We start from the raw sequence: 26,816 nt of genomic DNA, 5'->3' as shown, positions 1-26,816 counted from the left end.
ATAGGTGGGGAGGTGGGGAGGTAGGGAGGGGATAAGTCAGTCCAGGGAAGAGGGACAGGTCAAGGAGGTGGCATGAGGTTAGTAGGTAGGAGATGGAGGTGCGGCTTGGGGTGGGAGGAAGGGATGGGTGAAAGGAAGAACAGGTTAGGGAGGCAGAGACAGGCTGGGCAGGTTTTGAGATGCAGTTGGGGGAGGAGATGAGCTGGGCTGGTTGTGTGATGCAGTGGGGGTAGGGGACAAACTGGGCTGGTTTTGGGATGCGGTGGGGTAAGGGGAGATTTTGAAGCTGGTGAAGTCCACATTGATACTATTGGGCTGCAGGGTTCCCAAGCGGAATATGAGTTGCTGTTCCTGCAACCTTCAGGTGGCATCATTGTGGCACTGCAGGAGGCCCATGATGGACAAGTCGTCTAAAGAATGGGAGGGGGAGTTAAGTCCAGGAACTCCCTACCTACGTCCGAGACGCCACCCACGCCCTCCACCTCCTCCAGAGCTTCCGATTCCCTGGCCCCCAATACCTCATTTTCACCATGGACGTCCAGTCCCTATACACCTGTATTCCTCATGCAGATTGCCGCAAGGCCCTCCACTTCTTCCTGTCCCGCAGGCCCGACCAGTCCCCCTCCACCGACACCCTCATCTGCCCAGCCGAACTCGTCCTCACCCTCAACAACTTCTCTTTCAATTCCTCCCACTTCCGACAGACAAAGGGGGTGGCCATGGGTACCCACATGGACCCCAGCTATGCCTGCCTCTTTGTAGGTTAGTGGAGCAGTCCCTCTTCCGCACCTACACAGACCGCAAACCCCACCTCCTCCTCCATTACATTGATGACTGTATCAGCGCCGCCTCTTGCTCCCCAGAGGAGCTCGAACAGTTCATTCACTTCCCAAACACCTTCTACCTCAACCTCAAGATCACCTGGGCCACCTCCAACACATCCCTCACCTTTCTGGACCTCTCAGTCTCCATCACAGGTAACCAGCTAGAAACTGATGTCCACTTCAAGCCCACTGACTCCCACAGCTACATAGAATACACCTCCTCCCACCCACCCCCCTGCAAAAATTCCATCCCCATTCTCAATTCCTCCACCGCATCTGCTCCCAGGATGAGGCATTCCACACCCGCACATCCCAGATGTCCAAGTTCTTCAAGGACTGCAACTTTCCCCCCGCAGTGGTTGAGAACGCCCTTGACCGCGTCTCCCGCATTTCCCGCAACACATCCCTCACACCCCGCCGCTGCCATAGCCGCCCCAAGAGGATCCCCCTCGTTCTCACACACCTCCCCACCAACCTCCGGATACAACACGTCATCCTCCGACACTTCTGCCATCTACAATCCGACTCCACCACCCAAGACATTTTTCCATCCCCACCCTTGTCTGCCTTCCGGAGAGACCACTCTCTCTGTGATTCCCTTGTTCGCTCCACACTCCCCTCCAACCCCACCACACGCGGCACCTTCCCCTGCAACCGCAGGAAATGCTACACTTGCCCCCACACCTCCTCCCTCACCCCTATCCCAGGCCCCAAGATGACTTTCCATATTAAGCAGAGGTTCACCTGCACATCTGCCAATGTGGTATGCTGTATCCACTGTACCCGGTGTGGCTACCTCTACATTGGGGAAACCAAGCGGGGGCTTGGGGACCGCTTTGCAGAACACCTCCGCTTGGTTCGCAATAAACAACTGCACCCCCCAGTCGCAAACCATTTCCACTCCCCCTCCCATTCCTTAGATGACATGTCCATCATGGGCGTCCTGCAGTGCCACAATGATGCCACCCAAAGATTGCAGGTGGAGCTTCCTTTGCTCACTATGGTGCCCAGGGTGGACGCCTTTTCTTTTATTCTGACCAAAGAGGAAGCTGTGGGAAATATGTCTCCCCTCTGCCTCCTGTGTGAAATGGCAACCTGCTGTTCCTCACTGGTGGTCATTGCACTATCGACTTGCCTATTTGAAAAGCTCACCCTCTGGCCATCAATGGTTCAACTGATCTCGTTGAATGGCGGAGAAGACTCAGTGGGCTGAATGGCCTATTTCCATTTGGTCTTACAGTCTTCATTTGGTTACAAAAGGCAAGGATCACTTGTCTGCTTTTCAGTGGTGTGTCCTCCCCATGCTTGATGTTTTGTTTGGTTCATTCCAGTGAATGAGTTCTGAATTTACAAATAAGATTGTCTCAGTGCCAGATAATTTTATTGTCTTCATTTGGAGAAAATCGTGGCCCCACTGACTGTTTTCCCCAGGCACTGAGTGTCATTCAATGTGACAATGTGTTCTTAAAGCCCTATAGTGAAAATATTACCCTATGACTGCTGTCAATCTATCCGAGATGCTGCCAGGGTTGGAGGGTTTGAGCTATAGAGAGAGGCTGGGGCTATTTTCCCTGGAGTATCAGAGGTTGACGGTTATTGTGAGGGGCATGGACGAGATAAATAGACAAGGTCTTTTCCTCAGGGCAGGGGAGTCCAAAACTAGAGGGCATAGGGTTAAAGTGAGAAGAGAAAGATATAAAATGGGACCTAAGGGGCAATGTTTTCACACAGAGAGTAGTACATGCGTGGAATGAGCTTCCAGATGAAGTGGTGAAGGCTAGCACAATTACAACATTTAAAAGGCATCTGGATGGATATATAAATAAGAAGGGTTCAGAGGAACATGGGCCAAATGCTGGCAAATGGGACTGGATTAATTTAGGATAACTGATTGAAATGAACGAGTTGGACCGAAGGGTCTGTTTCAATCTTTATGATTCTATGATGAATAAACTGAAATGGCCCAGGAGATCTACTTTAGACTCCAATTGTTTAACGGTTATTCTGTCAGTGGTGTCCTTACGGAGATGCCTACAGTGTTGACCAGCTCCCCCTTACAGCAGGAGGGCAGCACTGTCAGAGGTGCTGAATTTTTCCCTCCTCTGTTGATTGGAATTGAGGGAGGTCTCCCAGGGAAGGGAGTAGTCTGTCCTTACAGGGGATTCTATAGCAGTCCGGAGCAGGAGGTTGCAGGCAGACAGTTGGGAACCCAAAATCGGTGACTCACTTCTTTAAGCTACAAGTTGTATCCTGAACGTTCAGACAATTGTGCGAAATTTTCCAAAATGCGCAAGGATTGACCTGGGCTGAGGCTGTAAGCCTGCGTCGGGCGGTGTGGGAGGAGTGGAACACCGTTCTGAAGGAGGGTCACTGGAACTGAAACATTAACCCAAGCTTGTTCTGTCTCTCCACAGATGCTGCCAGAGAGTTTCCCCAGCAACTTCTGCTTTCTGTTTCAGTGCCCCAGCATCCCGCAGTTCTTTTGTTTTACATCTACAGCTCTCCCTCAGCTTCTCTCTGGGCTCCCTTTAGAAGAGGAAGAAAACCAAACGCACGTTCTTTTTTTTCGATTTGTTGTGAAACTGACTGCGGCTTGAACGACTGTAAGATGCAGGGCGCTCTCTCTGACAGGATCTGTCACTCTCCCTTCAGAGACGCATCGTTCCACAGACATTAACTTTACGCACTTCAGTCTAGAAAGGGGCACTTCGTCTGATGGTCGATACGCTGGTAGCTTCCCACAAACAGCCAGGGGAAAGCTCTGCAGGAGTCCAAACTCAAAACACATAGGGTTGTGATCAAGGCTATACTGAGCATACACTCAGCAGCTGAGGAAAACTCCACATATGCAGCTCGTGTTATTTTGCGATCTGCCCCCCACCACCTCTAACAGGCTTCCCCGTTCTCTCTCTCACTCAGGAGGCAGACTGCAAACCATCTCCAGCCGAAGAACATGGACCAGAAGCCGATCTGAAAGCCCTCGCTCCTGGTGCGTCCCTTTCCATTTAATCGCAATCGTTGTGCTCTTAAGGCAGCCAATCTCTTCATAACCATCTGACCACGGTGTTGGCAACGAGCTGAGTGTGTTGCGTGTGTGAATGTTGTTATTGTCTGTCTCAGTGTATATCAGAGTGAACCTCGTGTGCGTACGAATGTGATTGTGAATGTTTTATTTATGTGTGTGAGCGAACATTGTGTGTGAATATAGTCTTTCTCAGTGTGAATATTGTGTCTGAGCGAATATTGTGTAATGTAGTCTTTGTCAGTGCGAACATTATGTGTTTGAGTAAATAGTGTGATTATCGTCTTTATAAGTGAATGTTGTGTGTAAATGTGCGTCTGAATGAATGTGTGATTGAATAGTCTCTTTATCAGTGTGAGCATTGTATGTGTGTGTGAAAATTGTGAATGTCGACTTTGTCAGTATGAATATTGTGTCTGAGTGCAAATTGTGTAAATATAGTCTGCCAGTGTGAATATTGTGTGTGTTATGTGTGTGTGTGTCTGAGTGAATATTTCTGCGTGTTAGTGACTATTCTGTGTAAAGGATTGACTAGTTCATTTAGCTGGATGGCAGGTCTATGATGTGAACATTGTGGGTTCAATTCCCACAGTGAGATTCAATTCCAGGCTCAACTTCTCCCCTTGCTCTAAGCATGGAGACCCTCTAATTAAATCTCTCTCTTGCTCTCTATGACAGGTTTGACTCAGCTGTTTCAGCAATTCTGGAAAGTGTATTTTCCACAGAGCATCTTTATGAATCTTCTCCCTGAGTTAAGACGACTTTTTTTTTGCTCTTAATAACGGGTGAGTTACAAAAGGCAACGATCAGTTGTTTGCTTTTCAGTGGTGTGTCCTCCCCATGCTTGATGTTTTGTTTGGTGCATTTCAATGAATGAGTTCTGAAATTACAAGTAAGATTGCTACAAATGGCAGTGAGTGAGAGGGGAGTGGGTTGAGGTTCAGAGAAGATTTACACCTTGGTAAGAACGCCCACTTTGTTCCCATTTCAGTTTCCATTTTCAACATTTGGACCCAGAGCAATGCAGAAATTTACTTTTTACACATTGAAGAATTTGAACCAATGATCCATTTGCTTAAAAAGACTGAATAACTACCCTCAAATCCGCCTAAACTGTTTACCTTAGTGTGCTTTGAGAGAGTAAGATTGTTGTTCTGATAATTCAGATATTGAACTAATGTCTTTTAGATATGAGTTCAAAGCCAACCATGCTTTTCGAGGGAATTTAAATTCAATTAGTTAAAAGTATGGAATGAAATTGTCAATGTACGTCAAACATGTCAATTTCTTTTACTCATTCACTGAATGTGGGTGTCACTGTCAAGGCAAGCATTTATTGTCCATCTCTAATTGCTCAGAGGACATTTAAGAATCAATCACATTACTATGAATTTGTAGTCACACGTAGGCCAGACTTTCTTCCCTGAAGGAAATTATGAACCATATGGGTGTTTGCTACAATTAGCAGTGGTTGCATGTCTCCATTAGATTAATTTTCAACTGCAGAAAAGATAATTTTCTAATGAGCTTGTTCAGTGATGCTGCCACCTCTGGAGCAGGTGGGATTTGAATCCTGGCCTGCTCAATCAGAGGTAGAGACACTACCCCACTGTCGTGGTGCAACTCATACTGATGTTCCCAGACTATTACCCTGGTGTCCTGTGGAGTCACCACACTCTCCACCCCAATTCTCATCTCATACTTAGGTATCTCTTTTATATCTTTTCCAATGCCTCTATATCCTTTCTAAATGATGGAGACTGAACTGATGTGTTATCTAACAATATGACTATATAAGCTAGTTATACTTTACCAATTTTTAATTTCAGTCTCTCTAGGAATGAACCTGAGTGCTTGGTTTTTTTAAATAAACATGTCTCACGACTTTTTGAGATTTGCGCATCAATGTCTCTCGATCTTTATGCTTTTCTCTCCAATTTATACATTTATTGTCCAAATGATGTGATGTCTTTATTCCTCCGACCACCTTTTCACTTAACAAAAGTAAAATTTACTTGCCAATTAGATATCCATTCAGCAAGGTTATTGTGTTTTGTCACGTCCTTCCTTAGTTGTCCTCAGTGGCAGTGTGGCTCAGTGGTCAGCACTGTTGTCTCACAGCCGTAGGGACCCACGTTTGATTCCAGCCTCAGGCGAGTCTCTGTGTGGAGTTTGCATGTTTGCCCTGTGTCTGTGGGGGTTTCCCCTGGGTGCTGCAGCTTTCTCCCACAGTCTAAAGATGTGCAGGTTTGGTGGATTGACCATGCTTAAATTGCTCATAGTGTTCAGGGAAGCACAGGCTAGTTGGAAATTCAGGGTTACAGCACTTTGGAGGGTTGGTGTGGACTCAATGGGCTGAATGGCCTGCTTCCATAGTGTAGTGATTCTATGATTAACTGCACCCTACAAAGAGTGAGCATTAATGTTCCCAGCACTGGCCCCTGTGGAGCACTGTTTGTGAGGGTGTATAGCTGACTTTAACACTTACACTCTAACCTCCATGTAGAGGTTAGCAGGCTGTCTATTCTGCTACCCGTCCCCAAGTCCACACGCTCTGGCATTAATTATTGGTCTGCAAATTGATACTGGACCATAGGCTTTCTCGTATTCAGGGCTGTAACTGAGGGGCCATAACCGCATGCCCCTCCTGACAAGACAACATTGTACTGTAACAGTCATGTTATAAGACAAATAATTTGGGTACCTGGGTTAACAAACTTTTTTACTTCTTCCTCCATCTTTTCATTTCTTCTTCTGTTGGCTTCTCTGAGTTTGCTTGGTGCCACCACACTGCTGGCTGATTACTCTTCTCCATCTCCTCTTGTCAGTCACCTATTCCTCACCTAATCCAGTTGCATTTAAGTCTGCAGTGTTTCTTTCTGTTCTGCACCTTCCTTTTCTCTTTCTTGCTGGTAGCTCTATCTCTATCACTTGCCTCACCATGATTCCCCTCTTCCGAGAACAAATGACCATATCATTTTGATCTTTTCTCAAGCTACTTTCATCAACATCCTGATAACCTTTACTCACCCCAGATATACTGGTTTCTGATATTGCCCCTTCTCATTACTACGTTCATCTCAGTATCTACAGCTTACTTATGGTCCAGTCATTCTGCCTGTCTTCTTCAAGGTTCTAGGCTACTGAATGATGTAACAAGGCCAGAGTTCAACCAAATCCCACCATTTTGAGTTCAGTTTAAAATAACATAAGAAATGAGACACAAGTGAATTCCAGAATAAGTGGGTTAGTGATTTTGGATTCAGAGAGGAAGTAAATTTTTCACACAAGGGATTACGAATCTTTGAAAATCTTTGCCTCAGAGGAGTGTGGATGTTTAGTTGCTGAATATAGAATACATACTGATGGACTTTTGGATATTGGGCTGGTGCAGAAGTTATAGTTGAGAAAGGCCAATTATGACCTTGGTGAATGACAAAATAGTCTGAAAGCACCACATGTTTCATGATTCTATTTCTTATGTTCCCTGTTCCAAACAGCTTCGATCAGCTAAAATTGGTCGGAGAACTGTGGGATTATATTAGAAACCCTACTGGCTGACTAATGCCCTTTAAGGAAGGAAATCAAGTGTCTGGCCCACTGAGCTCCATGTCAGTGTGGTTGACTGTTACACATCCTCTGAAGTAGTCTAACATGCTATTCAATTAAATCAACATAGTATTTCAAGTTTTATCTCTTGTTTTGCATCAAATGGGGGTGTTAAAGTTTACAGTTTGATGTATTGCAGATCTTAGGAAAAATACATAAATTTCTGGTAACATTTTTAAGTGAAAAAATGATGCCACATGTTTACCTCATGTAATAAAAGAATAATTTAGAATCCGTACAGTGGGGAAAGAGGCCATTCGGCCCATCAAATCTGCACCGACCTTCCAAAGACCATCCCACTCAGATCCTACTCTATCCCTGCATTTCCCATGGCTAATACGCCTAGCCTGCACATGCCTGGAGACTATGGGGAGATTTAATATGGCCCATCCACTTAACCTGCAGCTCTTTGACTGTGGGAGGAAATTGGAGCACCCAGAGGAAACCCAAAGGGAGAATGTGAGAGCTGCATACCGTCAGCCAAGGCTGAAATTGAACCTGGGTACCTAGCCCTGTGAGGCATCAGTGCTACCCACTGACTGTGTGTCTGTATTGTCAATCAATTGATTACATAAATATGTAGCAGTAATGCCAAAGCAACCTTTTCATTTTATCGGTAATCAATGTGTGTTACAATCCAGAGCAATGTATCAAATGCTAACCAGCTGAGACTGGGGCATTTCAAGTTCATTATAATCAATCCTTGAGAAATATATTGAATGGTTACTGTTGATCATGTTATTATGTGAGGTTTTGAAATGGATGATGGTAAGTTTGTAGTTCGTTTTACTTTGTTTATTAAATGGGAAATCAACTGCAAATAGAAATGAGGAGAGCAGTAAAATGGGTAACTGCTTTCATTTGCTTTGATTTATTATTGTCATGTGTCTCAAACTACAGTGAAAAGTTTTGTTTTACATTCAGTACAGGCAGATCATACCATACCGATCACATTGGGGTGATAGAACAGAGCTAGGAATATAGTGTTAACCTTGAAGAAAAGGCACACAAAGAGCGAGGTCAACATTAAATATGAGATTTGAGAGGTCCGTTCAGAAGTTCAGCTCAGTGGGGAAGAAGCTGTTCTTGACTCTGTTGGTGTGTGTGTTTAACTGATGAAAGAGGTTGGAAGAGATTAAAATGGGAGTGGGAGGGGTCTTTGATTATGTTGGCTGCCTTTCCAATGCAGTGAAAAGTATTGATGGAGTTAATGGATAGGAGGCTTGTGTGATATACTCAGCTGTGTTAATTACTCTTTGTAGTTTCTTATGGTCCTGAGCACAGCAGTTGCCATACCGAGCTGTGATGCATCCAGATGGAATGCTTTCTTTGGTGCATCTATAAAAATTGGCAAGAGTTTTTATGGACATGCCAAATTTCCTTAGCCACCCGAAGAAGTAGAGGAACTGCCTTGCTTTTGTTATTTTGGATGTTGGCAATCACTGATTGCTAAATCAGCTGATTAAGTAACAACCATAGTAATGCACAGATAGCTTAAGTACATTTTTTTGACTTGCAGCTGGAGACAGCCAAATAAAAACTGGGAGGAAAATGGATTTTTTTTTTGGATTGTTCTCAATCTTCTTATTGATGTTCCAGTCAAATGCATGTTTAAAAAAAACTCCTCCCGCTGCTACATTGGAGTCACAAATGAACTGGGTTCAATTAAAAAGAATGTATTGCTGTATAACGTGCAATGCTATTACAACCCTTTGACACATAACTCATATTCTTTTTATTAATGTCACAAGCTTTTGGAGCATTGCACCTCACCTGATGAAAGAGCAGTGCTAAGGAAGCTTGTGATTTAAAATAAACTGTTTGGACTATAAAAAGATGTCACCTGGCTTCTGACCTTGTCCATCCCAGTCAGACACTGACACCTCCACATTGCATCCTTTTTAACAGACGTTGCATTTATAAGGCTCAATTTTACCAGAAATTGCTGAAGTGTCAATTCCAATGAGCTTTGTTCAAGGATTATCTCTGTGAGCTCCAGTAAGATTTCTTGCGCTATTGTCTGAATCTTGCCTCATTAGCTATTGGCCACACCTCTCTAGTCTTCCACTCACACTATCTTCCGGTTCGCTGGAGAAACCATCCTGGAATGTCAGGCATTGGCACCATTTTTAAAGCCCAGCTATTTACCAGGATGAGTGCTACAATCATGAAAATAAGATGAGGGAAATCAAAAAGAAACATCTTTCAGGGCACATAGTTGGCACAGTGGGTACCTCATTGCAAATGTAACTGTACATTCATAAATGTACTGCCATTTAAGAACCAAGCTACAGAGGTTATCTCTACTTAGCATCTTGGAATCCTATCTAAGAAAGTGAATTGTAGAGTTCTAACAGTGTGGAAGTGGCCATACAGCCTACTGAATCCACACCAACCCTCTGAACAGCACCCCACCCAGACAAAGATGCCTAATCTATAATCCTGCACTTGCTGTGAATAACTCACCTAGCCTCCACACTGCTGGACAATTTAGCATGGCCAATTCACCCAACCTGTACATTTTTGAACTATGGGAGGAAACCAGAGAACCTGGAGGAAACCCGCGCAGACATGGGGAGAATGTGCAAACTGCACACAGACAGTCAGCCAAGGATGGAATTGAACCTGGGTCTCTGGTGCTGCGAGGCCCAGTTTCACCGAGCATTTTCTTGTTGCTCCGCGTGGGAACACGACATACTGGAAAGCCTTCAAAACAGCTTTAACTTTTCATTTTTATTCTGCAAAGCAAAAAGAAGTCAAACCAAATTGGCAAATAATGGAACTGCTTGCCTTTGAGCAGCAACAAATTTGCAGTCAGTGAGCACTCGCTGCATTCAGCTCATATCCTCTGGAACCGAATGTCAGACATATCTTGTGTGGCTTGTTGTGCCAGGCACTGCACCACTCTGTCAGGGAGGAGGTGGTGACTCCCCTTGCTCAGTGTCCTCACCTTCCTCCTCAGAAGATTGCTTCTACTCTCCCAGCTCTGCAGAGTCCGTCACGTCTGCTGTTTGCCTGCTACAAGTTGTGCAGAGCATGGCATACATTACGCGACGCACTTTGACAGTCCGACACATGACAGTTTAGTTTACTCCCCCACATGGTGGGATGTTGATATCTCTGACAAGGACTGCCATGGAATGCTTCTATGTGCACTTTTGACATAATGATCTTATTCTGATGAATGCAGCACAAGCCATTCTGCACACTAACTGTAAGATATTGCAATGTCGAATGATTACTGATATTTCTTCCCCCCAGCCATCCCCAGATCACCCAAAAAAGGCACAATTGCATGAATATATGTTGGCAAATACACACAGTTCAAGGTTAGTTCCTTCCTTTTGGGCAGCCTATGACAACTTGGATTGTCTTTGTGAATTCTGGCCAGCAGATGAGAATTTAAAATCACTTATCATAAACTCTGCTGCATACAGATGGCTATCTTCCAACTGCAATGACCGAGGAGATGGGCAAGATTGATTATGGTCAATGTTTATGTCCCACGCAGTTGGATACAATATGTATTTCACATGCAGGGTATTATGATTGTAGTTAACTTCGACTTGTACAGTGTAAGTGCCTGATTAATGCAATTGCCCCTTGAAAGGCTTCACATTATTCACCAGGAGAGTCCGTGTGCTCAGACAGGAAAAAAAACCTCTTACTTTGACCACTCTCCATGGGCATAGCTTTTGTAATTTTTCACAAGTCACATAATTATGGAAGACAACGCAGGTTCACTTGGCAGAGTAAGTTTCAGACTTTGCCTAATTATCAGAGCCCCTCACAAAGCCGTCAGCTTTAAATGTTCATTTTTATTCTGCAAAGCAAAAAGAAGTCAAACAAAATGGGAAAATAATAGGAAATAATACAACCGCTTGCCTTTGAGCAGCAACAAATTTGCAGTCAGTGAATGCTCGCTGCATTCAGCGCACATTCATTGCAACTGAATGTTAGTCATATCTTGTGTGGCTTGTTGAGCCAGGCACTGTACCACTCTGTCCGGGAGGAGGTGGTGACTTCCCCTGCTCAGTATCCTCACCCTCCTCCTCGGAAGATTGCCCCTCACAAACTTCCATGTTCTTTTCTTCACACTCCCTGTCCAGCCCATCAGTACTAAGTTTCCACACATTCCCACACACCTCTTTCAATGGGGACTTTAATGTGCTGCATGAACCTTTGAGCCCCATCCCCAAGGACTGGTGATGTTAGCAATCAGGCAGAACTGCTTGTTCATCAAAACCAAAGTGGTTTTTACTGTTATTGGCTGAAAACAGGTATCTCCGATACTGGGCCATCTGGATGAAGCTGAGATGGATCGTCCATTTGACACTTCTGGTTGAAGATTGCTGCAAATGCTTCTGTCTTATCATTTGTGCTGATCTGTTGGAGTCTTCCGTCATTGAGGATGGGGTTATTTGTGGATCCTCCATGTCCAGACATTTGTTTAATTGTCCACCACCTTTCATGACTGGATGTGGTCAGACTATAGAGCTTACACCTTATCTGTTAGTTATGCAATCACTTGGCCCTGTCTATTAATTACTGCTCATGCTGTGTTGTAGCTTCTCCAGGTTGACACCTCATTTCGAGGTACACCTGATGCTGCTCCTGACATGCCCTCCTGTGTTTTTCTATCTGGAAGGTGGGAGAGAAATAGTGCAAGGGGAAATATTTGGAATGAACATACTGGTCAAACAGGGGATGTCGTTCTGAAGTGTACTAGATGAGTCACAGCAGAATACCTCATTCACCAATTTTACTGTCTTATTCCTTCCAGGAATGGCAAAGATTTTCTTGCGGGTTTTGTTTCGCATAGACCAAGTTTGGACCATCCCTAAGATGGTTAGCTAATTCCCTGGACCCCGCCTCCTGTTTAGCTATTTCAAACGAACCATCCAATTACAGATACTGTTCTGAGGAAGGGTCACCAGACCTAAAACGTTAACTCTGTTTTTACCTTCACAGCTGCTGCCAGACTCACTGAGCTTTTCCAACAACTTTGTTTTTGATCCAGTTACAGATGCCTGATGGGCTGCCTATGCTGCTGATCTGATCTCACACCAGTAACTCTGAATTTTTGGCAGCTCCCATGAGAGAGGTGGGCAATGCTGAGGAAGCTAGGTGAATCAAAATGGACTCACACTCGGAAGGAGGATGATCATTCAGATTTTATAGCCATATGCTCCATTTTTTCGGAGCTCAAATCCAGCTAGTGGCAGTGCTACACTGTGGGCTAGACCACTGTTGCCTTTAGATGCCTCCCTGGGGATGGGGCCTCTGGTTCTATGTTCCCCCACTCAAAAAGCCTCCAAGGAAGCCACTTGTATTGAGAGAGGGTGCTCCCACGCATGGAGAGGGGTCAAGTTTGCAGCAAACACTCAAAATGGCCCCAAATTATTACCTTAAGTTTACAGATTGAGTGCCGGTCTATCCTGATCCACGTGCCTACCACCCCCTGGGAAATATCCCCAGTAACAGGATTGCTTTGGGGAAATTTCATTACATGCCCACCCATGATTCTCACAGCCCCACTGCTCCCTCCACTCCTGTTGCCCTGGGCCCAGGAAAATCCTATCCAACGTATCAGGTCACTGAACCTACATCGGATCCATGAGTAACCAGAGAGGTACAGGTTGTTGAGTATTTATTCACAAGATTTGTGTGTTGAATAGGCTACACAGTATTGACAAGATAACACTGAGTCTTTAAGGTGTTATGTTTTCAACATGAGGTCAATTATTTAATTGTTGACTCATATCCCACAGCAGTGACAAAGTTTGTTGATCTTGTTTTCAAGTTAGTTCTTCCCTCTGCATAGACTTCAGCAGGGAGAGGGACAGCTTGAGAGAGAGGGTCGCACAGTTCTTGCTATTATCAGTTCATATTTCTGATTTCCTTCTCTGCTTGGATTTTCAAAGTACTTGCTGCTACATGTCCTTTTGTACATTCTTGAGTCTGCTACATTGTGTTGCCAATTTGACAGTTTTGGACAACCCTCTGGTACTCAATCTATTGTACCAGTATCAATTAAGCATGCGATACAAATTCTCTTAAAGTTGATTCAGCTGGTGGTTCCAGTCTTTATGTAACATGGCTATCTCAGTGCATAGGGTTTCACTATATGCAGGATTTGTCATTGTGTGTGGTTAGGGGGTCGATCAACTATTTTAGGTCAATATCTGTCCTTTACAAAAGCCATTCATACTCCATGAAGTTCTCAGGTGTTAAAAATTCAGACAATGGAAATTGAATATCAATATTCCATATTTACCATGATTGCAACTCTTGTCAGTTATCAGGCTAAGCCTAAGCATCAGCCAGGATCTGCTGCATATGAACACAGGCTGCTTTAATATCCAAGGATTTGAAAATGGTGCTGTAATTCGTACAAACACGCTACAACCTTGCATTACAAGAAAGGTCATTCAAGCTGGAGATGTTGGGCCTAGGACATTACTTTGTGGAACTCCTGTAACAATATCCTGGGACAGAAATGATTGACCTCCAACAACCTCACTGATATACCTTTGTGCCAAATATCTTGCCAATCTGTTGAAAGTTTTATGTAAAACCTGTAGAACTGTGGATGCTGTAAATCAGCAACAAAAGCAAAGTTGCTAGAAAAGCTCAGCAGGTCTGGCAACATCTGAGAAGAAAAAGAATCAGTGTTTATTTTTAGGGCCCAGTGACCCTTCCTCATACCTTTCCTTAGTTCTGAGGAAGGGTCACCGGACCCGAAGCGTTAACTCTGATTTTTCTTCATAGGTACTGCTAGGCCTGCTGAGCTTTCCCAGCAACTTCTGTTGAAAGTTTTACTCTGATTCCAGTTATTGACGTCACATTGGGTCAAAAAGAGTCTTGATGTCAAAGCTAGTTACTCTCACCTCACTTCTGGAGTTCACCATTTTTTTGCCCATGTTAAGATGAAGCCTGTAAGGGAGCTAACCAAAACAGTAAAAGAAGTGGAAAGAACAATAGAGAAGGTCAGTGAGGGAAGACGGAAGAGATTAAGTAAAGAACAGAATGATAGTGAAAGGTGGAGAGACACATCAGTGGCATAGATGTGTCTGAAAAAGAGAACTGAAGGAGTCATTACCAACAACTACTATTTGGAGGAAGTAACAATAATGGTCATGATCTGGAATTGTTTAGTTCTGCCTTCCATTCAGAAGAATGTAGCCTGCCTATCTATACCCAACCCAACAAGCACTGCCTACTTCAAATTTTGCAGTGTCTGAGGATCGCATTTTAGAATTTTCTGCCACCTCAAAAGCCCCATCAAATTGAAGTAGAAGTTGAATGGAATCTTGGGTGATTGCCCAAAGAGACATATTATGGGGCTTATAGAAACAATGAGATACAATTCCACAAGGTTACCTTGAGTTTGGTGGAACAGTGTAAAGGACAGAAAGATCAGAATGGAAGCAATCATGTTAATCATAAAATATAGAAATAAGTTTTGTCCACTTAATTCACTGAAGTAGCAGTTTAAGGAATTTTATCAAAGGAGTTTAATTAGTGTTGCATAATATCATTTGAAGGAATTTGATTGATGTATCTTGTACTGTTCTCACTGGCGCGGAACTATCTGATTTTTAATATTTGGAATCAAAAGACTCTGTCATTCAGTTGACAATATCTGTCTCTTTTAGAATTCCTTCGCTGACTCTAGAAGCAATGTTTTGTTATTAAAATGTGGAATAACTCCAATCAATGAAGGTTTTACAATGTCAACAAGAAAAGATCACTGAGAAAGCATTCAATGCATTGTTCCCATGCTTAGTTTTTATTCAGTTGGACTCTACCATTCTCAGGACACTCAGGAAACAGCTGTGCTTATATGAAGTATCTTACTCAGAATCAATAACACAGGAATTCTTCAGCCTGAAAAAGTCAGGTCTGGGATAATCCTGACTGACATGTTCCCACAGTTAGTCTCATTAACAGTGAAATGGCAAAAAAATGGCAACTGAGAAACTACAAACCACACACTCTTTAAAACGTTTACTTTGTTTGATTGGGGGCATGGGCATCCCTGGCTGGACCAGCAATTATTTCCCATTCCTCATTACCCTTGAGACATTGGTGATGAGTTGCTATTTGAATCGATTGGGTTTTGTACATGCAGAATGATGTTCAGAAGAGATTTCCTGGATTTTGGTTGGGCCTGTATGTTAAGTAGGTGCTTTCTAAGGAGTCTTGGTGAATGGGGTGTGCTGCATTGCTGTCAAAGCCAGAGTTTATTGCTTGACGTTCTTGCTGCCATGGGACTACTGAAGAATATTCAAGAGTCTGCTGAGGAGAAGAAAACATTCACTTGAATGAAGAAACATCTTATTGTGTTTTCATTTGACAGGAAGCTGTAAGAGTGAGCAAGATCATGTGACATCGCATTGTAGACTGTGCCTCATCAACATATCGCACAATCAGATTTGACATCTTATCCTGTGAGATCCTGTGAATTTTAATTGAGTGGTTAAAAATAAATTGTTTGGGGTATGAAGAGAGTCAGTAAACAATGCAAAGATTTACAACAATCAACAAAGAGCCAAAAGACAGATATTGGATTTTTTTTCTTATGCAGTATTTTACTATGGCCTGAAAATCTACCACAAGAATGAGTGTTAAGCTAATTTGAAAGTAGTTTTCACAGAGAATTTAGTTAAATACTTAAAAAGGAGATATTTTCCATGCCACAGTGAAAAAGCAAATTGAATAGTTCTTTTCAAGAGTCACCACAGGAATGATGGGCACAATGGCCTCCTTCTCTCTTATCTGACTCTATAATTCCCCTTTATTCTACTCTAACTATACTTGAACATTATCTTACACTAAAAATTCATAATTCTCAGCCTTTAAAAGCATCAAAGTACTGTACAGCCAATATCACTGCTGTAGTGCAGGGGACACAGAAAAAGCAATGTGTTGTATAAGGCAATTAGCACCTGAATAGGTTAACTGACATTGTAAGGTAAGCTCCATCTGTTAGGGTGGAAAGGATTGATTACACAAATCAGGGCGTCATGCTTCTTCCTCACTATCTTCTAACTGAGCTATTGCAGAGATATGATTACACATCTCTTGGGATATTTGGGACTTAAACATGTGTTTCTAGACTCAGAGTAGGGCCATTACCCCTGTGCCACAAGATCTCCAACCAATGTGTCTTAACTGGCTGTGCATCTGGTTCTGTGCCTTTTATCAATACTCTGTGTGAGTGTTTTAGTAGCTGGAATGTGAACTTACTCTTAAGGTAAGCATGATGTTTGTCGAGAGAAAGTCATGTATCTTAGAGGTAATACAACTAGCTTATACAGGATAATAAAATGTGAGGCTGGATGAACACAGCAGGCCCAGCAGCATCTCAGGAGCACAAAAGCTGATGTTTCGGGCCTAGACCCTTCATCAGAGGTCTGATGAAGGGTCTAGGCCCGAAACGTCAGCTTTTGTGCTCCTGAGATGCTGCTGGGCCTGCTGTGTTCATCCAGCCTCACATTTTATTATCTTGGATTCTCCAGCATCTGCAGTTCCCATTATCACTGATAGCTTATACAGGGCATTGGTGAAGGCACACTTGCAATGTTGTATGCAGTTTCAGTCTGTTATCTGAGGAAGGATGAGAGTGGGGATTCTCATAGAACCCTATATAGTGCTATCAGAGCTAGACAGGCTGGATGTGGGAAGCATGTTTCCGATTGTGGAGGATTCCAGAATCAGGGTCCATAGTTTAACGGCAAAATCTTTAGAACTGATACGAGGAGAAACTTCTTCACTCTATACCCAGGAAGTGGTGAGCCAGTGGAATTCACTACTACAGAAAGTGGTTTTCAGGAAGGAGGTAAATATAGCAATTGTGGCTAAAGGGCTCTGGGATATGTGAGTGAGGGTGGGATTAGGGTATTGAATTTGAAAATCAGCAATGGTCATATTGAATGGCAGAGTGGGCTTGAGGGGTTGAATGGCCTACACCTTTCGTCTATGTTTCTATGAAGTAATATTTAGTAAACCTATTTCCTATCTATTAAGATGCCTTATTATGGACATCCTTGTTCACATTGCTTAGACTAATGCTACCACAAATGACTGGTAATGGCGGACCAAAATATTCTACATTATAAATGTTGACAGCACTGAGACCTAAGTTAAACATCTTGTCTGATAGTCCAGCTGCAACTTTACATTACAATGACAGCCGAAGTTTCTTAATTAAAATAGAACGGAAGAAACATCATATTGGACTGAAAGTGTTCACTCTGTTTCTCATTCAACTGATGTTTCCAGACCTGCTGAGTGCCTGTAGCACTTTCTGTCTGTATTTCAGATCTGGAGGATTCAAGTCCTTTGGTTTTATTTATCAAGATTTTTGTGCTGCAGTCTGGAGTGGAACTAATATAAACTTCAGACTCAATATTTCAGCCAAAAACAGTTCCTCTGAGGATCAATGATGATAACATTCTACATAGAACTGAGTCAGCTTAAATAAAAAGTTGTTGCAAAGATTTGGAGCTTATTTGAAACCACTAAAAGATTACACTGGGGCTGATATCTATGAGGAAAGGGTGTGGGAGGATCTACCAAGTGTAGGAAATGATTGATAACACATAATGTGCTTGCATTATCAAACTGAAATCTAAAACAAATCTTGTTTTTTATGCTCCCTAATTCTTTCAGAAGGACGACTATCATTTTACATGGATAGTACTCAAAGGAAATTCATTTATCGAGCACCTTTAATGTAGTTAAAAGTTCTGAGGAGCGGGGTCAAAATAAAATTTGACTCTGAGATACAGAATGAAATGTTAGAGTTAGGTGACTTAAAGCTTGGTCAAAGCAATAGGTGTTAAGGAATATCCTATAGGAGCAGAGAAAGGCTTTGAGGTTTAGGGTAGGAGTTCCAATGCTCAGGGCCAAGGTAGTTGAAGGCATGACTATGGATGATGGAGTGGTATGCAAAAGGCCAGAATTAGAGGGAGGTAGATATCTTGGATCATCAGAGAATAGGAGAAGATTACAGAGAGAGGATGGGATGTGGCTATGGATTTGTAAACGCAAGTGAGAATTTCAAAAGTGAGGCAATGTCGGCCTGTGAGCACAAAGGTGACAAATGAGTGGGAACTCAACCTAAGCTAGAACTCGGACAGCAGGCATTTGGATGAGCTCAAATGCCCAGAGGGATTCAGATTAAAGGTTGAGCATTGGAGTAATCGAGTGTGCAGATCACAGATCATTGAAAATGGCAGGACAGGTTGAGAAAGTAGAAAATAAAGCATACAGTATCTTCTGCTCTATCAATAAGAGCATCGTAGGAAGGAGGTGATGCTGAAATTGTACAAGACGCTTGTTCGACCTCAGCTGGAGTATTGTGTACAGTCATGGGTGCCGCATTATAGGAGTGATGCAAATGCATTGGACAGAGTGTGGAAGTGATTTACTAGAATGGTTGAAGTATGAGAAAGTACAGTTATGAGGATAGATGGACTATTCTCCATGGAGAAAGGAAGTCTAAGAGGAGATCTAATTGAAGTTTCCAAAATAGTGAGCAGTCTGGATAGAGCACTGAGGATGAAGCTTGTACAAGGAACAAGAACGAGGGGCTTAGATTTAAAATGATGCATAGAGGAAGCAAAGATGAGATGAGAAAAAAAAGGTTCACACAGCAAGTAGTTAGGGTATGGAATACTCTGTCTGGAAATGTGGTGGAGGCAGGTTCAATTGAGGTATTTGGGAGGGTATAGGTGTGATTTTTGGAAATAATAGTGTGCAGGGATATGGGGAAAAGATTGGAAGTTGGCATTAGGTAATAAAGCTGCCCTAGATAATAGATGTGATGCAGGCATGATGGGCAGAATGGCCTTATTTTGTACCACAATAATTCTGTGAGTCAGTGAATTCTGAGTTAAGAAAAGCAATGATGGGAATTTCAGCAGCAATTAAACTGAAGCAAACACAGAGATGGACGATGTTACAGAGTTGGAGGCAGGTGATCTTCAGTGGACAGGATCTGCAGCTGAAGGGTCTAGGCCCGAAACGTCAGCTTTTGTGCTCCTGAGATGCTGCTTGGCCTGCTGTGTTCATCCAGCCTCACATTTTATTATCTTGGAATCTCCAGCATCTGCAGTTCCCATTATCTCAGGATCTGCCAACCTACAGGATTAGCCTGCACCTCTCGATTAATCCAAAGGATACTGTCACAGGCAATCTCAAAGCATTTTGTTAGAATGTTCTTTGAATGCTATTACTTATAGATCATAAAGGTACTGGGGAAGGCTAAAGGAAATTAGTACACTCTGCATCAAGAGTCAACCAATTGAGGAATGAAGTCTGAGATAGCAAGGTCTAGAGCTGGATGAACACAGCAGGCCAAGCAGAGTCAGAGGAGCAGGAAAGATGACGCTTCGGGCCTAGACCCTTTTTCATTTTCTGAAGAAGGTTCTAAGCCCGAAACGTTAGCTTTCCAGCTCCTCTGATGCTGCTTGGCCTGCTGTGTTCATCCAGCTCTACACCTTGTTATCTCAGATTCTCCAACATCTGCTGTTCTTACTATCACTGAGGAATGAAGTCTGTTTAGCTTCCAGTCATGCTGGTGCATGCTGTAGGTGTGTGAGATTGATAAAGGGTAGTGCTGTGCAGCAACATGTCCACTTTTTACTGCTGACAACCGTGACAAGTTGTCTGCTATGTATCTGCGCTAAACAGCATGTCAGGACAGAAGTACTGTTTAGTTTTAAGGCCTGGCCAAGGGGACAAAGGGCAAACATAAGGCAAGGCCAGGATGCTGTAAGCGCCAAGAATGTGTGTCCCAAGAGAGTCAGTCTGCAGCCCTGAGATGTAATCTGCTCCAATCCAGGAGACCAGAGTCTGCCCATCAAACCCCATCCCCTCCCAAAACTTTTCTGGTAGTGGCATTGCAATGAAAGATGCTCGTGCATGCCAAAGGACAGCACTGGAGCATGCTGTAAGGGAGTCAGAGATGTGCCCTTGATAATCGGCTGAGGCTGGTACGTGCCAGATGTCAACATTCAAGGACATAGGATGCATGTCGCTGCTGCCCGGGGAGGATGCCTTGAGTTATTGGTAGTGGGTGCCTGAGATGGGGATGAAGAGGCATGAATGGCAAGGTGGCATTGCCAGGTACCCAGTCTGATTTTCATATCAGGGATTCACAGAGTCTCATTTCCACTTGGCCGGTGGAGACTGCCTATTAACAAAGCAAGATCAAGTGAATGTGAGGATGATAATTCTTGTTTGTAGGTCTCTTGTCACTAACTAGCAAGAATCTTGGTCTCAATGTCTGGGACTTGGATGGAAAATACATCTTTTGGTCTTGATGTTGAGAAAGGCCTCACTGAACATCTCACCTGATTTTTCCCAGTTTCCTGCCCAGCCCACATTGTTCAGGGCCTGGGAAGATGCTGTCCTTAGAAAGACTAAGCTTGAAATATTTCCTTTAAATGATTTTTACCTCTCTTTCCCAACTATTTTCTGTTCTCCTGACTTTGTCACCTCATGTTTTCCAATGGTACCAGCCTGCCTAATCACATCTCATACGTTAATCCGAGGGGAGGGGTATATCTTAATTTATATTTCCACCACTAGAATAAACTGTAAAATTTGCCCTTCAGAATGTCTTAAAATGTTTTTGGTGTTTATAAAAATTGTGTTAGCTCATGGGATTGTCGATCGCTAGCTTGGCTACCATTTATTGCCCATTCTTAACTGCTCTTGAGAAGGTGCTGATGAGTTGCCTTTTTGTACCACTGCAGTCCATGTGCCAGAGGTAGACCCACAATACTGTTCATGAGGAGGTTCCAGGACTTTGACCCACAACAGTGAAGCACAGCAATTATAGTTCCAGGTCTGGATGGCGAGTGGCTTGGAGGGGAACTTGCAGTGGTAGCTGCAGTCCTTGTCCTTCCTCCAATTGTAGTGACTGTGGGTTTGGAAGATGTTGCCCTTGAGAGTTGCTCCATGAGCATATGGAGTGGTATGCAAAAGGCCAGAATTAGAGGGAGGTAGATATCTTGGATCATCAGAGAATAGGAGAAGATTACAGAGAGAGGATGGGATGTGGCTATGGATTTGTAAACGCAAGTGAGAATTTCAAAAGTGAGGCAATGTCGGCCTGTGAGCACAAAGGTGACAAATGAGTGAGACTCAACCTAAGCTAGAACTCGGATGCAGGCATTTGGATGAGCTCAAATGCCCAGAGGGATTCAGATTAAAGGTTGAGCATATTATCAATGGTACTCACTGCTGCCATTGTGCATTGGTAGTGAAGGGAAAAAGTATTGAAGTTGGTGGATGGTGTATATATGTGTCTAGTCCAGTTCACTTACTGGTTAATGGTAATCCCTAGGATGTTGATTGTGGGGTATTCTGAGATGGAATGCCTTTAAATGTCCAGGGTGAGACAGTAAATGAAGTGGTTCTGAACTGTTGTCACTATAGGAAACACAGCAGCCAATTTGACCAGAAGCAGCAACAGATACTTAGCAGAAAATATATTTGCCAATGTTAGTTGGTGAATTGGGAAGTGGAAACATCCTGTTGTTCTTTGAATAGTGATATGATATTTTTCAGTTCCCTCTGAGAGTGCAGGAGGGGCCTTGGTGTAATGCCTCAGCTCTAAGGCTTTGTTTATTACAGTAACACCACCTGAACTGAAATTCAGCGCAAATTATATGGTCAGGTTTCGTGCACCCACAACTTTCTGATTCACACAGGGAGGGCAGCCCATTGTGCACAGCTGGCACCTTCACATGAAAGCAATTGCATCCTCAGTGCACAGGATGGGCAATTTAATCAGCCTCACAAAATGAGAGCTGAGAGTTTAATGTTAGGCTGACTCAGCTTTCAATAATGTTCCAAATAATGCATTCTGTTTATTCAATTTCTTCACCCACAGAGTGGTGAGCCTGTGAAATCCATGTCCACAGAAAACAGTCAAGATCAAAACATCGTATAATTTCAAAAAGGATTTGGATTAAGTGTGTGGGGATAAAGGGAATCCAAGGCTTGGGGGGGGGGGGGGGGGGATTGAAGGAATGCAGGAATTGAGTTGGACAATCACCCAAATTTGGAACAGACTTGAGAGGCAGAATGGCCTACTCCTGCTACTATTTTCTATGTTTCTATGTCTTGCCTGTTGATCTGATTACCTCTCTTATTGAATTCAAGTAATAAGATCATAGTGTCAACCAACTAACTATTCCACTGAACTGATTTCACAAGAGTGTGCCTTTTGTAATGACACAGATTTATTTTTTTCCCAATTGTAGAAGTGAGGTTTATGGATTTTTTTTCTTTCTGCCTGTTTCACAAGACAACAGGGCGTCAGAGATTGTGGTGCATCTGTGTTGGCTGTGTGCCAGGAACTCAGAAACCTCTGTGGAAAATGTATAGTCAGAACAAGTGAAAAAAAACCTATCTGTTAACCCATGTTTCAGCAACAGAACAAAATGGACAATCCAGAAAAATTCCTAGAATCAGTACAACCCAGTGGGAGGCTACCTGACTCCACTGAGTCCATGTTGGCTCTTTGTGGAGCAGTTCTATTCCCCTACTCTCATCTTGTAGACCTGAGGATTTATTTCCCCAAGTGTCCATCCATTTCAGTTTTGAAATCAGTGGTCATTTTCCCTTCCACTACTTTCGTCAATGGCGAGTTCCAAATCATTGGCATGTTTTGTGTCAAAAATGTCCTTCCCCACATCCCTTCCCAAACCCTTAGATCTGCGTCTCTTAGTCCTTGTGTCATCAGTCAATAGAAATAACTCTTCCTCATATACCTTATCTAAACCTGTTATACACTGCGAGCAAATCTCCCTTCGATCTGTTTTCCTTCAAGGAGAACAAACCCAGTTAGTTCAACCTAGTATTGCCGCTAAAATCCCTCATCTTTGGAAGCACTTTGGTAAACCTCAACTACATCTCAAAGACTCGCACATCTTTCCTAAAGTATGGAGACCAAAACTACACACAGTGCTCTCATTAAAGTATAGTCAGAGCCTTGGTCATAGTGTTAATAATCAAACTGCAGAAAAGAAATCACAAAAGTTGCAAGAATGTGGCTTGGATGTCAAATCAATTGAGTAATGACTGGGGAAATAACGCTATTGAGATAAGGCAGAACTGTTACCAAGTTAGTACTGCATTCGTTGACAAAAACACAGAATTACTTAAATGGCTGAATGGGCTAATCATCTTGTTTTAATACAGAAATCAACAAGATCACAAAATATTTAGAGATTTAAAAAACAATTCAGCCCGTCTTAACTTACTCACCCAAAAACACGCTATCGTTCACCTGTTCTGTTAAATATCTAAATGTTTCTTCAGTGGGTTTGGGAGTTCTGCATCCATTCTACCTGGGTCTCACTTTGTGTGAAGATGAATTTCTGATATCAATATTGCACTTGCTTTTTGTGAGTTTGTTGTGTTTCCTTTTGCAATTTACTTTCAAGTGATTTTGTGGATTTTGCCTTTCGAGCTTAATTTACAATTTGCTTGTCTCCAAATAATTATCATTCGAAAGCTACCCTATTCAGGCAGTAATCTTCAAATCTCAGATAACAAAGTGTGGAGCTGGATGAACACAGCAAGCCAAGCAGCATCTTGGGAGTATAAAAGCCCCAAAACCAGCCCAGCTCGTCCCCACCTCCCTAACTTATCACCTATCTCCCTATCGTCTCACCTATCCCCTCCTTCCACCTCAGGCCGCACCTTCATTTCCTACCTACTAACTTCATCCCGTCCCCTTGACCTGTCCGTCCTCCCTGGACTGACCTATCCCCTCCCTACCTCCCCACCTTCACTCACCTCTATAGGCTCCATCCCCGCCCCTTTAACTTGTCTGACTCCACTCCACCTATCTTCTCCTCTATCCATCTTCGATCTGCCTCCCCCTCTCTCCCAACTTATTTCAGAACCCTGTCCCCATCCCCCTTTTCTGATGAAGGGTCTAGGCCCGAAATGTCAAAAAAAAAGCTTTTGTGCTCCTAAAATGCTGCTTGGCCTGCTGTGTTCATCCAGCTCCACACTTTGTTATCTCAGATTCTCCAGCATTTGCAGTTCCTATTATCTCATCTTCAAATCTCTCTTGTCTTTTTTCAGTCCTCGACATTGAATTAAGTTTTGTCAAGCTTATAACAAAGTACATAGAACAGTACACCACAGGAATGGACCCTTTGGCCCTCAATGTTGTGCTGAACATGATGCCAAATCAACAAACCCCTTCTGCCTGCTTTTGGTCCCTATCCCTCCATTTTTTGCATATTCATATCTAACAGTCCCTTAAATGCCCCTATCGTATCTGCCTCTACCACCACCTACAACAGGGCATTCAAGACTTTGAATTTTCCCCCTCTCAACTGAAATGCATCCCCCTAGTATTATATAGCTTCTGGACACTATCTTCAGTGTTTATCGTACGCCTTGTTTCTTGATAACCAGAACTGACGATTGAACACGCTGTTTGGCCAGAGCACACTATAATTAGATCTTTTTCTCACTTTATATTCCACCGATGTCCAACTATATAATTCAGATGTGGAGATGCTAGTGAATGCCTTGCCCAGATAAACAGAGCCATCCGAGGAATGCTGGGACTTCCTCAACTTCTTTTCTGACCATTCCAAAATCCCATAGTAATTACTTTTATTTCATACGCACAGTGTTTTTCACTTGCATTAAATTATGTGAATTTACCCACAGTTGCTGTGTCCAACCCATTCCATAATCTTTGGGCTGTCTATCTCCCAGGATCAGTGGCAATTTTGACCATTTTGTTTTAATTTTATTCAATTCATTAAGTACTTCTGTAAAACTGATATAACTACGAGTAAGAGATTAGAAATTATCGAATCATAGAATCCTCACAGTGTGAAAGCAGGCCACTCCACCCAGAACCAACACCTACTTTATCTCTACCATTTCCACAGCTAACCTACCTAGCCTGCATATCGCTGAGCAATTTAGCATGGTCAATCCACCTAAACTGCACATCTTTGGATTGTGAGAGGAAACCAGAGCACCTGGAGGAAACTCACACAGACACGGGGAGAATGTGCAAACTCTACACAGACAGTCACCTGAGGCTGGGACTGAACCCAGGTCCCTGGCACTGTGAGGTAGCAATGCTAACCACTGCCAATTATGGTTATTTCTTTCAGAAAAAAAAGGTTTGGAGGTTACGCAATATTCATGGAATTTGCGCAGTTTTGGTTTGAGAAAAGGGAAGTGGTGGGAATCATTCTTTCAGAAACAGTTTCTGGATTGCCACAGAATACACATATTGCAAACTAGGCCAAGAAGGGACAATTTTGTCATCACAGGCACTTAGATTACTATTTTGGGCTTTATCACATTATTTCTGTGTCTCTGGAGCCTATATGCACACCATTTTTGGTAAGGACAATTCTGTTTATGAATGCAGAGAACTGTCAAAACTACATTACATTCAGGAGTACGAGTGAGGAAGGCAAGATATCCACTTCAGAACTCATAGGGCTAGAGGAGGTAGGGTACAAGAAGATAGCAAGAACTGCCAATGCTGGAGTCTGGGATAACAGGGAGAAGGGTCCCGACCCGAACCGTCAGCTTTCCTGCTCCTCTGATGCTGTCTGACCTGCTGTGTTCCTCCAGCTCCACACTGTGTTACAGGATACAAGGATGCTTTTATGGAGCAAAAGCACTGGCTTTGACAAGTTAGAACGTACAGCCTGTTTCTGTGCAATAGTTAATTCTATTGTTATATTCTGAAGTTCCATTATTGCATGTTTGGGCAGTTGAGGTAATCAATCAGACTATGCACACAGAGATAACAAAGTGTGGCGCTGGATGAACACAGCAGGCCAAGCAGCATCTCGGGAGCACAAAAGCTGACATTTCGGGCCTAGACCCTTCTACGCACAGCTGCTTCGTGTTCTTCAGCCCAGTAAATCCATTCTCTGCATTTATTCTGATACTCCATGATTTAGGATTAACTAACAGCCTTTTCAGAGGATGTAATATTTAGACAGTTAAGTTATGTTATGATTTAAGACCTTCAAGATTCTCTAGTAGAGATGATGCATCTTTAAAAAGTTGAGGAAATTGGTTATCCATGATCTTTGTCTTATGAATCTCAGTCGTTGCTTGTTACTTGCTATTGTGAAAACAGCTTCATAATTACATCTGATCATTTTTTCTTGCTAAAAAGATGTTGATACTAATTGAAAGGCTCAGGAGAGATCCCTGTGAAAAAGGGTATGATATATTTGTTACGTCCAAATGTAGGAATGAAATTCAATTTACTTTCTTTAAATTCCTGTCTAGTAATGCATTAAAGAAATATACATTTGCTCTGGGTTCATAAA

General features: G+C 43.0%; 1 protein-coding gene across 3 annotated transcripts in view; it reads left to right on the top strand.

Annotated features, from left to right (window-relative positions):
* The first annotated feature begins 3,161 nt into the window (after positions 1 to 3,161).
* LOC125453045 (P2Y purinoceptor 8-like) overlaps positions 3,162 to 26,816 on the top strand; it is a 42,788-nt gene continuing 19,133 nt past the window's right edge. For all 3 annotated transcript variants that reach the window (XR_007247672.2, XR_007247671.2, XM_059646805.1), the window contains exons 1-2: positions 3,162 to 3,813; positions 4,525 to 4,631. The gene's annotated coding sequence lies outside the window, so the exon portion shown is untranslated. The remainder of the gene's footprint in view (positions 3,814 to 4,524; positions 4,632 to 26,816) is intronic.

The sequence above is a fragment of the Stegostoma tigrinum genome, chromosome 6, assembly GCF_030684315.1.
Source record: "Stegostoma tigrinum isolate sSteTig4 chromosome 6, sSteTig4.hap1, whole genome shotgun sequence".
In the NCBI taxonomy this organism is placed as follows: domain Eukaryota; kingdom Metazoa; phylum Chordata; class Chondrichthyes; order Orectolobiformes; family Stegostomatidae; genus Stegostoma; species Stegostoma tigrinum.
Note: the sequence above shows the minus strand (reverse complement) of the source record. Positions and strands in the feature narration are given on the sequence as shown.